The sequence below is a fragment of the Armigeres subalbatus genome, chromosome 2, assembly GCF_024139115.2.
Source record: "Armigeres subalbatus isolate Guangzhou_Male chromosome 2, GZ_Asu_2, whole genome shotgun sequence".
In the NCBI taxonomy this organism is placed as follows: Eukaryota; Metazoa; Arthropoda; class Insecta; order Diptera; family Culicidae; genus Armigeres; species Armigeres subalbatus.
In genome coordinates this window covers 229,872,943-229,891,911 of record NC_085140.1, presented here as the reverse complement: position 1 = coordinate 229,891,911, position 18,969 = coordinate 229,872,943, and positions in this window count along the sequence as shown.

Here is an 18,969-nt window from a genome sequence, read left to right as displayed (position 1 = left end):
CTAATACCGGCTTGTGAGAGTTTATAGAAGAAATTTAGGAGTAGTATGAAACAAAATAGATAGAATGAAATTTAGAAAAGGTACCATTATCGACTGTGTAGATAATTATTGAATAAAAGAAATTTATTTAATTTCTTGGAAAACGATGTATATAATAGGAAACTGAAAAGAACATGTGGCAAAGACAAATTGATAAGCTAAAACAATCAACATATTCGAGCATGAAATAATTCAACGAACCATGGACATTAGCTTTGAAGCTGTTTAGTCATACCTGTGTATATACATACAATAAATGCAGGCTAGCATACCAACAAGATTTTGCTCATGAAAGATGAAGGATTTTTCGAGGAAAAGTCAATTTGATCCTAAATGTAGAATACGTTTTTCACTCAGACCGTTCTAAGTGTTATTTTGCACCTTATGTAATTGAGCTGTACATTCTTTGTCATATAAGATATTGAAGTCAAATAATTTAACCCAGCTACTAAAAATACGAAAAGGTGGTAAACTCTTCTTTCGATTCGTATGACGTCTAACTGTCTTCCATATATGTATAAAGAAATTGAATCGTTGAGCAGCTTTTCTCCGAAAGCTGTAATGCGAGACTGTATTACAAAATTGACATATTCATCATGTCAAAAGACAGAAAAACACACGATTCGATTCGTAATTCTATGTCACTAGATTTCCTTACAATGCAAAATAAATCCTTGGGTTATTCAAAATAAATTTGTTAACGTAAAATTGCTAATATTAGAATGTTTACTCGGTAACTTGCAGATGATTAATGGTATTCACAGATTTTTCGTCGAGCCGGGAATCCAATCCTCTACCTCCAGCGCATAGTGTTGATTGAATTTTTAGTCATATGTATGAGATATTTTGATGTTGCTAATTTTCTCCACTTCCTTTGGAACAGGAGGATGTATTCAATGAAGACGCGCGACGGCAAAGTCCCATTTTGGGAGATGCGAAACCAGTTATGAAAGCTGTCCATCAACATGATATTTGAATTCTGTTATCGCTGAAAGCGAAATATTTATTCATTTCATTGTTTTGAATGATGTGACAGAATATGTCTGTCATAATTTAAATGTCTAATATCACTTTTAAAACTTGTCTACAAATATTTTCGCATGTTTTGGCCTACGTAATCGACAAGCACGTTCCCAAAAAAATCAACAATCGAGATTCCCATCTCCCCTGCCAAACAAAGGAGCTAAGAAAACTGAAACCCATCAATAGAGCAGCGAATAACGTCCCACTGTTCGGCCAAGCACTGGGCAATATTGACATCATCACCGAAATGATCTGGACTGCTGCTTCACGACGCAAGCCTTAACTTAACATCGGACCTGATGGTGTCCCCTCTGCATTCCTGAAGATACACATTTCTAGCTTGCTAACACCACTGCTCGGGTATACCCCGTTAGTCATAAGAACGTTAGGCATTAGGACGTTAGGCACAAGTACGTCAGGCATAATGAACGCTAGGCATAACGGACGATAGGCATAATGTACGTTAGCAATAATGGACGTTAGGCATAAAATCACCCAAAGAACAGCCTATGACATAAAGAAAGCAGAATTATGCCAAACGTCCGTTATGGTTAACGTACATTATGCCTATAGTCCGTTATGCCTAGTGTCCATTATGCCTAACGTACTTATGCCTAACGTCCTTATGTCTAACGTACTTATGCCTAACGTCGCGGACCCCCTCTGCTCACTCTGTTAGAACGTAATATACACCGACTTATCTGCAGCCTTAGACAAGCTGAACCACTCTATCGCTATTTGCTCCAAAGGCTTGGAATATGTGGTACTTTCTGAGAATGGTTCCGTACAAGCTTCACATCTCCCAACTTACGTACAAGTAGCACATCTCATATGTCGTGGCCATGGACTCATGGAAATATCTATCGAGATGTGGAATGTAAAATCCTTGGTAAGCTGTTTGAAGGGACCATCATAGTAACCCAGGAAATATTTTTTAATATGGAATAATTTGCTTCCATGAGTCGATATCGAGTCATAGAATATGGACCCATGGAGGTTTGACTGTACAAAAGACTTTATCGACATTTATTGTTTGAAGTCCATGTAGGAACTGCTCGCTGGTATGTTCTATACTTGAATACTACTCCTCAGTTTGGAACCCGAACTATCACAACGGTTCCGACATAACCGAGTCGATGCAGCGCCGATTTCTACACCATCATTGGGACAAATTAATCTGTTGATGTAGCAACAATAAATTTAAAAACAAATAAATATTCAAAACAAAATTACATTCAACTTTGTTGAAAACAGCTGGTTCTAAGTTCTGTCTATACTTTGTTTTGAAACACCAAATTGCCAGTTGTAGTTGACTGTCGTTCAATAAACCAGAACAACTAGCTACCAATAATGCCAACAAATTAAATATGAGCAGATACCGAGTTGGGTTCTTTTCGCCAACAGCAATAGTCGCTTTTAATGTACATCGACATTCATAGGCGGGAAGACGAGTTGAAACATTCCACGCCAAAAGGCTCCTCGAATAGCGTATGATGTAGCGTCATAATTTTTCAATTCATCAATAATGATTCGAATCAAGAAGCAGTAGAAAGCCTTTAGCATGTGGACGTTTAAAAATTTATGCTGTACCCATAAAGGATGCTGGTTTAAGAAAAGTGTAATCTTCTTATACTGGTATTGTAAGATAAGTTTGCAACATTTTAGGTTCTTATGCAAAATCTAGAAGACCGATTGATTGAACTCCAGAACAACTTCTTTAAATAGTAAATCATACATATTGCCCATGAAGACTATAATGAAGATATGGAATAGTTTGTGAAGCCGTAAACTTTGCTCACATTGCAACATAGTTTTCTATATCTTGCCAAACAAATGCTTGCAAAATTATACAATTGTTTGAATATCATATGTCATGGAATTGTCAAGCGTCTCCATGTGCTCACATGCTTATACGACGAAAGCACATTTTTAATATACCTACCGTCGTCGAGGGTGAATGCTTGAATAATAGATTTAAAATATCTTAGGACAAGAAAACTGAATTATAGCACATCTTTTTGAACGATTTTGTTATCTGACCTCTAGACTGTCGGTGAGCGCGCTAAACCCATTCTCACCCCGGAAACTCCCCCCCCCCCGCCGGGACCTAACTACCCTGCCCCATGGGATGCCCATGTTCTCCTGAAAAGCGCTAAAGAGAAAATTAACATGTCAGATTGTCGAGATAATTTAATATTTTAACATACTTGAAGTTAAAACATGCAAATGACTTCAACGTTGAGAAAAGTTAACAAGCGACGAACCCCCAACCTCGGAATTGTCCCAAGCAATCATTAATGACAATCTCCAGTCTATTTCTGAGGCAGTGATCTACATGAGCACATCAAATACTTACTTACTGTTGCCGTATTATTCTTGGACACTGGGCTTATATAAGAAAGGTAACCATTTGGATAGAAAGTTTATGACTACTGCTTTTAAATTCGCGAATAAGGTACAAGCAAGAATATGTGTTAAGAAAAATATTTTGAGCTTTTTAGTGGAATGTCTTCACTTGTCATAAGACGAGTTTGTACAATCCCATTTAATTCCACCACCTAATTGTACATTGACAGATACGTATTTCGACCTCAACAGTAAGGTCGTCTTCAGTGTCTCGACTCGTAAGTCGAGTCAAGTACGAGACTTGGAATTAAATGGGATTGTACAAACTCGTCTTATGACACGTGAAGAATATGTGACTCCTTTTTAATATCATTGCAAATTAAAAGAGAATCATATCTTTTCCGCATAATTTTATTACTTTTTCATTACACCAAACTGCTTCATGCTACACGCCAGATCTTACCGAAATTATCCTTCTTGAAATTTCATTCTGTTCGGATGAGTCCATTAAGGACAAATTGCATTAAGACGTTTATTACAGAATCCTGATGAATCGGATCTAATGCTACCAATTTACTGACATTTATATGAAGGAAAAATTTCGAGAAAATGTACCATTTGGGAAATTGTTATTCGGAGTAATTGCAGTCGGGGAATTGTCGAACAATCGATTTTGGATATTGAAATATTTCACTCCAGTCCATCGTCCTGTGGTCAAACCGTCCGTTGACGTTTGCTTATAGATCATTGCATTCGAATGCAACATTATTTCATAATATACTTTAAGACTTCAACAGACTGGAAATGCTACTTTGCGTAATTGTTGATGGATTCTGTTAGTCCTAAAGTGCGCGTTACTGGTTTGCGCAGACGAGATAAGAATGAGTAGAACTACCACGACTGACCAATTAGGAAAACCAGGTACCTAATTCGTGTCGTGTTTGGTTTGCGCTAAGGATTCTAAATCAGTAACTTGGTTTAGAAATCTCGCAAATAATTACTATCTTCTTCAACTTCTTCTACTTCTTCTTCTTCTTCTTCTTCTTCTTCTTATTGGCATTACATCCCCACACTGGGACAGAGCCGCCTCGCAGCTTAGTGTTCATTAAGCACTTCCACAGTTGTTAACTGCGAGGTTTCTAAGCCAGGTTACCATTTTTGCATTCGTATCATGAGGCTAGCACGATGATACTTTTATGCCCAGAGAAGTCGAGACAATTTCCAATCCGGAAATTGCCTAGACCGGCACCGGGAATCGAACCCAGCCACCCTCAGCATGGTCTTGCTTTGTAGCAGCGCGTCTTACCGCACGGCTAAGGAGGGCCCCGCTAAATGAATTTTATTACTATATAAGTGCTAAATGAACATTAAGCTGTGAGACAATAATGTCCCATTAGAGGATGTAATACCAATAAGAAGAAGAAGAATAATACCCTACACGGCCTTTGAGAATATTTCTAGTGATCTGTGGAGACTCATACAAAAGCGCGCAATTATTCTTCACGCCTTGTCTGGCGACTTCTACTTTGCGGATCGTAACCTATGTAAAGCATGCGAACAGGGTTAAAGAATCCCAACAACTGTGGCATCTTTCCCGACGATGCACTATCTTCCATCTACACAGTGACTGAATAATATTGTATTTATTACCGTCTCTTTTTTTCCACAAATATTTTACTTAATTTCCGTCAAAACTAGGACCATAATTTTGAGTAGTTCTGCTGTTGACGGAAATGAAGTAAAATTTTTAAAAATTTCCGTGAAAAAAAGAAAGGGCAATGCAATTTTATTCAGTCACTGAGTAGATGAAAGTCACTTTCTATTTCACCATGTATAGCAGGGCTGACCAACGTACGGCCCGCTCACCGTGGTAGAAAATACTTCATAACAAGCCCACAAGCATGGCTCGAGAAGCTCGAGATGTTAAATCTGACAATTGGCCTGTGGCTTGAAAAGGTTGGGCAGGCCTGATGTATAGCGTCGTTTTACGAAAAACAAGTTGGCAAATTTAGTTCGTCTAAAGGCTACACATGAGCAGTTATTCTGCTCTAGCACGCTAGTTGACGCTATGTTTTTAACCGTCTGTAGAATCACTGGATTTCCCGTAATGCTGGGTAGACGCCTTTACGTGGTGCATTACGGAATATGATCTACCACACTGTGCTCTAGTTCTTACTATTCTTGTTGATGCTTATGAGCAGGGTAGAAATATTTCACAGTCAATGCAGTGAAAAACATGGATCTCAGTAAAATCTGCTGTCGCCTTCATCGCCGCCGTGGTGAGTGCCACTGGGTGCAGCCGAAAAATCATTTCCAACACCGACTATTCAATTTCGCATTCAGCCACTCACAAGTCGCTCTGACATGCTGCTCAGTTCGCGCCTTACTGTATGACTGTGAATGGCCCATTTAAACGCGTGGTGAATTTTTTCAATTTGCGGGGTGAATGTGTACATTTTGCTGTGGTAAATTTCATCTTCGCGGCGCTTTGGGTGATGTGAGTTCTGTTGTTTACTTTTCTGCCTCTCCGGGAATGTGAGGTTGATTTCAAAGCAGGAAGAAAATAAAAAAAAGGTATAAAAAAAACATCAACTTCATCCAGTGCTGCCGAATATTTACAACCCTGCTTATGAGTGATGAGTATCTCAATCTTAGGCTGGTTTCCAAGCCGACGAATCTCCAAGGTCCAGAGCACTGATTAATTAGAAGAAAGGCGGATACGAATTCGGTGAATCTGCTGAATCTTCTGACTGATTAGAGCTGTGTGTAAAGGTGAGATTCCGAAAAGCCAAACAGAATGAAATCAGATCCCTGTACAAAAACGGATTCGAAACTCATAAGAAGAAACAAAAATATGTTTGAACGTCAGTACGATGCATGTTCAAAATCAGTATTACCCCACTTTTTGTTGTAGACTAAACTGTTCGAGGGGCGCGCCTTTGAGAGTTGCCACCTCAATCTAAAGAGGCCTCACATTAGTTTTGAGAAATATCTGAATAAAAAACGACTACTTCATTTCTTCTCAATAGAAATGGAGCAGAAAGAAGTTCAATGTAATGGACGCAGTAGTTTATCCCGAACAAAAAAAAGGGTCGCTGGATGAATTTGGTTACTGGATATTGATCTGTCAAGCAATCCGCTTGCAGTTACATTCTTGATTTGTACGTGTTTTTGGCCAACCCAATTAGTTAGTCAAGCAATTTATTGCATGTTCTATGATAAAATGTGCTACCATTATCAAGGTGAGATTGCATATCAGTGGAGTTTTTGTATGCTTAACATACAATCTTTTACCAAGTTGCTGATTCCGATTTTTACAACTTTGACCCAATTTCACCCCTTTGTGTCCCTTGGTGATGGTAGTAAAAGGACAGAGATAAAAAGTAGATAAATCTGTACATTGTGGCTGGTCTATGATAGTTTGAGCCCGTGTCAACAGCAGATACGATATTTATCATTTAATCAGTGACAATTTATATTGTGCCTAATTATTTCTTCACATCAAATATATAAACTGTGCAATTTTAACACTTTCGATGCAGATTGGTCTGTGAAAAAAATGAAAGGATCTAGAAGAGTAAGATGAATAACATTTCGAGTTATGCCAATGATATTTTAGGAAAATGCTATGTTCAAAATATTTTCGTCAAAAAACAAGAGTTTTGAATGATTTCGCGATAGGTAATATAACGAAGATGAATAATGTCAAGTTTGTTGGATGCAGTGAATTCCATAAAACGAAAGTAACAACGAGAGAATTCACTGCTATTGATATTTTTTGTTCAGTACTATGTAAGATACATTCATTTACAACCCTACAAACTCATTAAAATGTTGTCAAAGGATGTCCACATCAGGTTCATGTACTAGTTAAATAAACTGAATGATTGTTGAATTTTAATACAAATGTACTTTATGATTGGTTGTTTAAGAAAAGGGGAATACAACTCGTTTTATTAAAAGGAATAAAGTTGAAAATCTTTGATACTAAACACTTTTTACATAGCACAGAAAACATCCGAAAGGCCACTCATATGTTTGAATACGAAGTTTTTTCGTGCGGGGGACCACTAAAACCACGTTAATTAAAAAACGGCGCAAAAATTACATAACTAATAACAATTAATATACTTTTCCGGTTTCTACTTTTCAATTCCGTTTCTTAGCCTTACTACTGTGTTCGGGGCATATTGTCCCGGACCCGGACTTAGCAATATCTCAGACATCTCTTAGCCAAATTCACATGTTTATATACCCAAAATAATTGTCAGCTCATAAAATTTCCGAAACTGACCTTAGATTGTTGATCGACTATAACACCGCATTAACGTTTTTTTTTTCTTTATTGAAGTGTTTTTTTTTTATTTCTAGAGTTCAGCACTAAGGCATAAACTATTTTATTACTGTTTTTTTTTCTAACTATTTTTAGAGATGACGAATGCAGTCAATATTTCTACAGATGTCTATTTACTATCTATTGACTATCCTGAAATTGAAATTTACTCCAATCCTTCTCCAAGGATTTCTCTGATGACCAAAACCATCCCGCATAATTCTTAACTATATCTTGATCGTAACTCGTATTGTTCTTGATGACAAATAACGTTGTTTTTACTATTCTGATTGTAATACGTAAAAACAATAAGCATACATCAACATAAATGGTTTCAACAACATGATATGTTGTGTTCGCCAAATGTACTATTTGGGTAATAGGCGGTTAAGTATAATTACAATTCAAAAATGGCTATTTTTCAGTACATATTTTTCGGCATACAGCATATATTGTGGTGCTTATACAATCCTCATTCTCAGATGAAAACAATTAGGGATATATTAATATTATAATATGACCATATATATGAAAAAAGCCGTACCATATTCTTTGATGTTTCTTGTTTTATTATTTTTGTAGTGATAATGAAGTAATGAAATGAATAAACACACAAATCTATCATTGAACAATATTGTTTTTATTATCGACATCAATGAATAATTGATCGGATGAAATGGGTAAAGATGATTAAACATTGATCCGTGCATGAAGGCAATCATAGGAACTTCCGAAGCCGACTGCGGTATATGTTCCCGGGAATGTGATATTCGCTGCAACGAACGTATGGAATCAATTAAGTTGTAAAAATTCACTTTCAATAATACAGATATACATACCCTGGTGTCGACGGTAGACGGTCATTTTTGTGGTCAATTTGATAAACTGCTCGTCTCTTTTAAGATTTGTTATATTCACTTACTTTTTTATGAAATTTAGAAATAGAACTAGATAAAAACAACTTCTTTCAATTTATGAAAACAGGCTGTGATTTTATTGTCCGAACTGCTGTCATGGTTACTGCATGAACATGTTCGGTTTGTGAAACTACGCATACGACACACACTTATTGCTCAAGTGCAATGCATATCGGAATTTTATATTTCGATGATATAATTCGGCTATGTGTGTGTGACACCACGATGAATTTTTGTTTGCTGTGGATGGTATACCATACTGTATCGCAAGGTACCATACCTGAAATACTTATGTTATGTTCTAGTGAGGTGTACTTCCCATTTTCGTTCTAATTTGGAAAACAAGAAATTGTAAAGAAATATCATACTGTATGTTAAACGCCTGCAGCATTGGTGATTTATAATAAGGTATAGTTTGCGCTCTCGAAAAACATAAAGTTACAGCATAAATGGACAGTGCCATGAGTTGTAACAATATCATTTATTTCATGTGAATAATATCCACCAATCTACGAACGGTTTTTATTTATGCGGGATATACTTACTTGATACTTGATAGGCTAAAGCTCTTCGATGAACCTACACCGAATGGAGTATCCTTCTCCACTGGACTCGATCCTGGGCCAATCGCTTCCAGTCGCCCTGAACATTGAGCGCCATCAGGTCCTCTTCAACTGCAAAAAGCCATCGTGTACGCGGCCTTCCACGAAGCCTGCGGCCTCTTCCGGGTTCTCTACTAAATATTATCTTTATTTATTTATTTCTTCGTCTTGAATTATAAAACTCCTCAGACTGCTTCTTATCTAATATTTCTTATTCTATTCTTAAAAACTAGTTTAGACACATTAAAATCAAAAACAGCACTTGCACTATTAAACGACCGAAAACAGTTTTCCAGAGGGTTGTTAAAACCATATGACGTCCTGTGACGCTGAATCATAATAAGATCGCGTTCACGTAGATGCCGAGAAGGAGCGTAAAACGTAACGTTTTGCAATAAATATGGACACTGCACGACATTTTTTAAAATATCAAAAACAAACAGCCTTTGCAGATTAGTCCGACGAAGCGCAAGTGTCTCCAGCCCTATAAGTTTGCAGCGGCTGGAATAGTCCGGGAGGTTTACAGGATCATTCCAGGGAAGCCGACGGAGGGCGTATCTGATGAAACATCGTTGAACCTTTTCAATCCTGATAGATTGAGTCACGTGGTATGGGGACCACACACATACTGCATACTCCAAGATACTTCGCACCGTTGAACAGTATAGTGCTTTGAGTGCATAGATGTCCGTGAAGTCCTTTGTATTTCGACGAATGAAACCCAATGCAGCAAATGCTTTCGCGGTAGTCATGCTGATGTGCTCATTAAAACGAAGCTTGGTATCAATGGTCACCCCCAAATCGCGGATCAAATCTACACGTTCTAATTGAGTGGAACCTATCGTATACCCATTTTCGATACGTGTATTTCGGCGAGAAAACGATATAGCTTTGCATTTGCTTATGTTGAGAGCCATTCCATTTTCCGAACACCACAGTTGGAGTTCGTCTATATCGGCTTGAAGCGCACAACAATCGAGATGCGATGAGATTACTTTAAATATTTTTAGGTCGTCAGCATACAGTAACTGGCCCGATTTAAGCCAATTACATAGGTCGTTTATAAACAGTACAAAAATTAAAGGTCCAAGTACACTTCCTTGCGGGACACCGGACGTAATGGTAAACGCGCGTGAACGAGAGCTATTCAATCTGACGAAGGCCTTTCTTCCACTTAAATATGAGTGCAGCCATTGCGTTATCCAATCGGGAAAACCCAGATATTGTCCCTCTTAAAAGGCACAAAAGCCTCTTCCACGGCACGGCGATCAATTCCGATAATATCGATATCGTCCGCAAATCCCAGGAGCATATGCGATTTTGTGATAATGGTACCGCTTCTTTGCACACCAGCTCTCCTAATCGCTCCCTCGAGCGCTATATTGAACAGTAGATTCGAGAGTGCATCACCCTGCTTTAATCCATCTAAGGTAACAAATGACGTCGATATTTCATCCGCAACTCTTACACTTGATTTCGATCCGTCCAACGTTATACGAATCAGCCGTATCAGTTTCGCCGGAAAACCATGTTCAAGCATAATTTGCCATAATTCATTCCGTTTCACTGAATCGTACGCCGCCTTGAAATCAATAAACAGATGATATGTCTGCAAGTTGTACTCCCGGAATTTATCAAGGATTTGTCTCAGGGTAAACATTTGATCCGCCGTTGATCGGCCCTCACGAAAACCTGCGTGGTATTCGCCGACGAAGGACTCTCCAAGCGGTCTCAATCTGTTGAACAGAATACGGGACATAATTTTGTACGCCGAATAAAGGAGGGTTATTCCTCGATAATTGGCGCACTCCAGTCTGTGCCCTTTCTTAAAAAGAGGGCAAATGAGGCCGTCCAACCAGCTAGCAGGCATTTCCTCGTGCTGTTGTGCTTGTGACCAAAACCATATATATATATATATATATATATATATACACCCGAGTCTTTTTTTACACGGGGGATGCGTTCCGTGTAAAAAAAGTTTTCAGTTCAAAATTTGAAAATCCGTGTAAAAAAAGTTTTATGATTTCTCGACGAATCATGCAAAATGGAGCAACTTTGCAAAAATTTTGTATGGCATTTTTTTTACACGGCCGTGTAAAAAAAATCCGTGTAAAAACAGAATCGGGTGTACAGCGATTCCACGGGAAAAGAATAGAGTTGAAAAAAAAAGTTGTCCAATTTTGCTCAAAATCGCTTGGTATGTTCTTCATCGAAAACAATTAGACCCGTATTTTTTTATTTTTTTATTAGGGTGACCATGTTCGATATAGGGTTACTAGAAAAATCGCTATTTTTCGAAATTTTTTATTTATAAAAATTCATAACTTTTGAACCACTGGATCGATTTGCAATATTTTTTTATGGATAGAAAGCTTATTACTTCTAGTTCTTACTAAAAATTTTGGTTTGGTGTATTGGTGTACTCAAATTTGCTAAAATGGTCAAAATATTCGTTTTTTAAGATTTTTTAAATGTTGGACCACAACGACTATATATTTTTATATTTTTTTATGAAAATTCAAATATTTTTACATAACATATCGAAAAATTAGAAATGTTCATCGAGCCGTTTTTGAGTTACATTTTTTTGAAAATTTCAAGTTTTCTGCCCATACACACATGGAATGAACGTTCAGCGATTCCACGGAAAAAGAATAGAGTTGAAAAAAAAAAGTTGTCCAATTTTGCACAAAATCGCTTGGTATGTTCTTCATCGAAAATAATTAGACCCGTACCTTTTATTTTTTTTTATTAGGGTTACCATGTTCAATATAGGGTTACCAGAAAAATCGCTATTTTTCGAATTTTTTTATTTTAAAAACTTTTGAACCACTGTATCGATTTGAAATGTTTTTTTATGGATAGAAAGCTTATTACTTCTAGTTTTTACTGAGTCTGAGAGTCTGAGAGAATCTTAGCTCTGCTATATTGAGGAATGGTAGCTCAAATCTCAAAGCTTTAGACTACAAGCAATGGTTTTCTCTGATTACCTTTAATTAAAACTCAGCATTTAATTTGATTATTTTTATTTTTCATATTTCATCAAAAAAAATATTACATAGCAAAATTCTTACAATTTAACACACTTTTCTTCATCTGAAAACGAAAACCGTTCCACGATAATGTAATTTTCATTTTGTGGCTTAAAGTAATGAAACGATTGTGTCCCAGAGATTTGTTTTACACGAGTATAACGGTTCTTTATTTTCTTTTCCATTGCATTGTAATCTTTTTCCGAGAAAAACTCGTAATATATTTTGGAATCTACTTTAGAAACAGCCCAAGAGTAAAGTTCGTATGCAGTTGTAATATGATGGCCTTGTAAACTTGCTTTTGAAGCGTTTCGCTTTAGAACACCTCCTAAAGCGTCACAAGGCCCTTTTCCATGGCAAGTGGCAAAAAAGTTCCACTCTGCTTTAAGACCGAAGTCTTTGTACATGTGGCACAAATTGAAAGCAGTCATCTTATTTTTGTATTGACTGCCTGATCCATCAGAAAAAAATGGATATTTTTCAGGTAAGGTAGCTTTTTTTTAATGAAATTCACACAATTTGTTATAAACAGCCGAACGGCAACATGGTTATGTTTAGTAAATTCTGCGATTGCTATGAAGCTTGTAAACTTTAAATTTTGTGCTTCATCCTTATAATATATGGCAAAAGGATGGATTGTGCATTGAGCGTTTGCCCAATGAAAACCTTGTATAGCGTCCTGAATAACAAAAGAGTAATTTTCAGAGAAGTCAGCAATTATAATGCAATCAGTTGCTTCCAAATTAATTTTAAGTTGTTTTAAGTAGTTTCCTTGTTGCTCTGCAATAAAATTATGCGGAGATAATTCGCTTAATTTTTCTAAAAATGTTTCCACATACTCTTCTGCATCCATTCGCATTGAATTTAAATGACAACGATCTGTTTGCTTCCATTGTTTAAATTCTAAGGAATCGACATTTTCAAGAAAATTCATCAGGTCATTCTCCAGTGTCTGCGTACCCGGGCAATGATCACAGGTTTTCAACCAACATTTCTCTGTAGGATTTTCACAAAGTATTTAAAAAAAAAGTCATGATACGTTTTTAAATGGTTATGAATAAGTTTCTTGTCCTTAAGGGTTTTAAACATTAATTTAACATTCTGATGATAAATGCATACGCAGACAGTATGCGTTCCACTTGAACCAGCTAGAATACAATTTTTTGGGCGGGTGCTGGAAAACATTGAAAATCCAATTTTAAAAGTAAAATATTGCTCTTTGAAAATTGAATAAATTTCACGAAGGTTACATAAAAGTAACCTGCGCTGTACATGCACTTTTTCTCCTGCCATATTTTCAATAACGAAATCCCTTTTCCCAGGACATGCTCTGCTTATCTCGTCACTATTATAAAAAACCTAACTACAGTTAGAGTATCATCGCTCAAAGACAACATATTTACTCTGGTCTCCGGTGTGCTCATAAAACCTTTTTAAATCTGTAATTTCTTTGCACGTTGAGCAGTTCGTTGCGAAACACCGAATTCTTGCATCATTTTGTATGCAGTCCAGGATTTGGGAAGGGAAGTTAGAATCCTATATCGATCGTTTCTGTCAGATATTTCATCAAATTTTGCCTTCATTTGTTGAAGAATTTCCTGACCGTCTCCGGGTTTCTGGGCACCAGCGCTACCAATTGATTCAGCACTCGTTGATTCCAAAGAAAACAAAGATTCTGGAAACAAGATGGAAAAATAACTATTAGTTAGGAGCATGTTTCTTCATATAATGTAATACATATTGTATTCGATTATTCTATTTTGTTGCATGATAGGCAACTGCTCTACAAATTGAGCTACTAGGTCGGATTAGGTAAGACTATACGGAACTGATGTTTTTTCAATTTTCTGAATAATCGAGTACAACTAGTATAACGTAGCAAATCATGATGTCTGAATGAGCAAAAAGAAGAGATTATTCTACTTACCAACACTAGGAACAGCGTCAATTTCCGATGATCCAGCGGCATAGGGATCGATTATTTCGAAACCACCATTATTGATGTTTGCTGGTGCGGCGAAATTGTTCACTCTAGATGGTCCCGCCACGGCGAAATTATTGGTGCCTGATGGTCCGGCAACGGCGAGATCATCAAGTTTCGATGGTTCAGAAACGGTGAGTTCTTGATTTTCACATTATATTGTCGCGCTCTTCTTAAACGCTCAACTCTTCGCGGTGATAACGCGCAAGCAAAGATTGCGCAGCAGCGCGCCCATAAGCTTTTACACAGGGTGTGAGTCTGTGCTGTTTAATTTAATAAGCCGCCGAATGGGGTTGCCATAGTTGAATAGCCGCCGTGTGTAAAGTAAATGGGCGCGCTCCAGCGCAATTCAACGGAGGCTGATTGGGATGATCACGATCTGAGTGTTTATGTTGGGATGCATAATATATTAACTGCACTTGGAGCTGCTGGCTCGTTTCCTTTCTTGATAATGCGATAAAGTCGGCAATAGCAGGTATTACAAATGTAGGAACAGCTTTTATCCAATTTTATTCTCCTTTCCGCTGCATAATCATACAGTTTAGGAGTAAGTTTCCTGTAACAATTACTCCAAACATGGCAATTTGAGCATTCGTGCTTCATTGTATTAAACGTTTCTTCAGTAAGGCAACTGGACAATTTCACTGATTTTCTTGACTGACATATACTTTATCTTATAGACCACTTTAAATAGTCCCTTTGGGTATCATTTAGGTAGAGTGAACAAGGAAAAGGAGACAGATGAATCATAATCAAAAAGAAAATACAATGAATTACCTGCATCAAAAATATTGAAAACATATAAACAAAGCAGGTAACCTATTGTATGGATTGCTGAAAACCAACCAACATATTGCTTTGCCGATTTTGGAGAATGAAGTCATCAATAACAACACCAGACTATTCCGATTGAATTATTTTCAACTATTGCGATTCGTAAATTCTTCTAATAAACGAGACCAAACAAACACTCTTGAATAACATTTTCATACTTTTGATTTAATTTGAGCTATTTGAAATAGTGGAGAATAACGTTCATTCCATGTGTGTATGGGCAGAAAACATGAAATTTTCAAAAAATGTAACTTAAAAACGGCTCGATGAACATTTCTAATTTTTTGACATGTTATGTAAAAATATTTAAATTTTCATAAAAAAATATAAAAATATATAGTCGTTGTGGTCCAACATTTAAAAAATCTTAAAAAATGAATATTTTGACCATTTTAGCAAATTTGAGTACACCAATACACCAAACCAAAAATTTTAGTAAGAACTAGAAGTAATAAACTTTCTATCCATAAAAAAATATTGCAAATCGATCCAGTGGTTCAAAAGTTATGATTTTTTTAAAATAAAAAAATCGAAAAATAGCGATTTTTCTGGTAACCCTATATCGAACATGGTCACCCTAATAAAAAAATAAAAAAATACGGGTCTAATTATTTTTCATGAAGAACATACCAAGCGATTTTGAGCAAAATTGGACAACTTTTTTTTCAACTCAATTCTTTTCCCGTGGAATCGCTGTATATATATATATATATATATATATATATATATATATATATATATATATATATTAATATATTAAATGTGTCATAAAGGGCATTTATCACATTCAATATAGTCAGCATGATCTTTGGCTACGATTGTAGACTTAAAGAACTTATTTCAGTGATTTCTAAGATAACAATAAACATCAGTTGTGAAAGCAATCTTTTTCGTGCGTCGCAGAGTATGTAGCATATACAAAACTGCCTACATGATGTTTGATTACGCGTGTAGGCCTTAAGGCCTCAGTTCAGGGATTTCTCGGATGTCCAAGAATATCTGTTATGAGCACATTCTACCCTCTGTGTACCAAAGAACATGCATCATATCCAAACATGAACAAATGCTGTCTGGTTACGCATACATCAGATTCTAAACAACCTGAATGATTTTTTTTGTTACGCGTGTTGATGTGTAAGGTGTAAGGCCTTATTTGAGGGATTTCTTGGATGACCCAGAACATATAAATGTAGTGAACACATTCTATCATATGTGTCACAATATGCATATCCGGAGCAGCAAATCATATACCTATAGCATACTAGACCCTATAAATCACTTTGCCATGCGAGAAAGGCAATCCAAAAATATATTTTTTTTTGTTCTAGATCCCAAGACCTTCCCCTTCTCTTCTTAAATTAATGTTACTGCTCCTGGACTTCATATCATAGCTCCGATATTCATCCCAAGACATGTGCGTCCCATATTGAAAGTACCCATATAACAGTCCCGTTCAAAATTCACATGACCTGATTGCACAAAACCAAACAATGTCGATCAAACTGAATCGTTTTACGGTAATCTGTCGAACGATGAGCAACTTAGCAAAATTTCAACAAGATTCTATGATGCTTTAATTAATTAGATATTTTTGAAGTTTTATATGAAAGATGCGAAGTTCCACAATGGCTATTATTTCAGTATGCGAAAAAACGATATGGGACTGTTATGCGAGTGGGGGCAGAATAGGGGAATCACAAAATAGAGGAATTATTTGAATAATATATTTGATGATGTTTCCGAACAGTAACTATATAATATGGTATATATACATATTCGTAGTCGATTAAGTTTGTAGACCATAAGGAACGTATTTTCAAACGTGGCATACCCTAATAGTACCAGTTTTACCAATGTATATGTGTGATTGCTAACAGAACAAACCGAAAGCGAATGTCATGCAGAACCGGCTCCGAGATCATCGAAAAAGTTGTTAAGTACTGAGCTGTAGCGTATACGCCTATAGGCAAATCTCATATGTCGAATTCGTTTTTAAACCTGGGTCAGTGCCAACCCGAACCCTGAATAAAAAAACGTTTTCAGTTCCATCTGTCATTGGATATGGTGGTGTGCGTGGCATCGTGTTTGTTTTGATTCGAAACATATGATCGACACCATACCGGACTTTACCAGTGCACTGGCAGTTTGTGGGCCACAACGAATCAGATCATGATAAAAATGATCAAGTACGCGCTCTGATTTTCGCGAATTACGAAATTTACTTTTGGATGGATATATCTACCCCAGATTCTCTATTCCTTTTCGCTTCTTCAGGAATTCCTCCGCAAGTTCTTGTAGGCATTTACTCGGAGTTTCTTTCCGGAATTCCTCCGGATGTTTCTTCAGGTATTCCTTCGGAAATTTCTTTAGGAATCTATTCAGAAGTTCCTCTTCTTTCTGAAGTTACGTTCGGAGCTCGGGAGTTCGTTAGGAAGGTTCCGAAGTTCCTTAAAAATTTCCTTCGGAAGTTCCTTCAGAAAATCTTTGGAACATTCCTTCAGGAATTCCTCCCAAAAATACTTCAAAACTTCTTCCGGAAGTTCCTGCAGTAAATCATTTGGAAATTCATTCATGAAACCCTAATCAAATTCATTTAGGAGTTCCTCCAGAAGTACCGTCAGGAATTCCTCCGGAAGTTCCTCCAGAACTTCCTCCAGGTATTCCTCCGGTGGATCCTCCAGGAATTCCTCCGGAAGTTCCTCCAAGAATTCGTCCGAAAGTTCCTCCAGAAATTCCTCCGGAAGCTCCTCCAGAAATACATCCGGAGGTTCCACCATAAATTCCTCCGGTAGTTCCTCCAGAAATTCCTCCGGAAGTTCTCCCAGGAATTCCTCCGGAAGGTCCTCCAGGAATTGCTCCAGCTGCTCCTCCAAGAACTCCTCCGGTGGTTCCTCCAGAAATTCATTCCGAAAGTTTCTCTAGAAGTTCCTCCAGGAATACCTCCGGAGAAATTCGTGGAGGAGCTTTCGAAGCAATTCCTGGAAGAGCTTCCGAAAGAACATCCGGGAAAATTATTGGAGGAACATCCGAAGGAATTCCTGATGGAATTTCGGGGAAAATTTCCGAATTTCCGAAAAATTTCCGGAATTTCTGAAAGAACTTCCGAAGGAAATTCCGGAGAAATTTCTGGAAGGACTTCCGGAGGTACTTCTGAAGGATGTTCCAGAGGAATTCCTGGAGGATGATGATGATGGTTTGTTTTTGAGGGATATTAACTCAGGCGGTCATTTATCCCTCGTCCTGGAGGAACTTTTGAAGGAATTCCTGGAGGAACTTCCAGAGGAATTCCTGGAGAAACTTCCAGAGAAATTCTTGGAAGAAATTTCGTAGGAACTCTTGGAGGAATTTCCAGATGAACTTCTGGAAAAATATTATGAAGGAATACCTGAAATATTGCTCTAATGCATTCTGGGAAGAATTCGCAATGGAATGCATACAAAACTTCAAGGAGGAATACCTGAACGAATTATAAGAATTCTTTAATTTCCGTATGATTTTTTGAAGAACTACTTAAGTAAATAATTAATGGGGGAATTTTAGAACAAATTGCAATATAATATTTCCGTTTAAAACAAATTATCCTGGGATTACTGAAAAAAAATCCTAAGGGAATTTAAATATAATGCAAATGTTGACAAACATCATAGGGAATAAAAAAATTCCGTAAAACGGCTTTCGATGCGCATTCTTTATTAAATGCACAAACAGTTTCGTTTTTACTCTGGTTTGTATTACCCTTCGGCTTGTTTATTCCACCCATATGGTTTTGACAGTTGAAGTGCAGTTGTATTGGTGAACCTGGTGCGAAACCGTGAAACAACACAGTGCGAACCCGACAGCTTTGGGGTTGGAACTAGTGCGA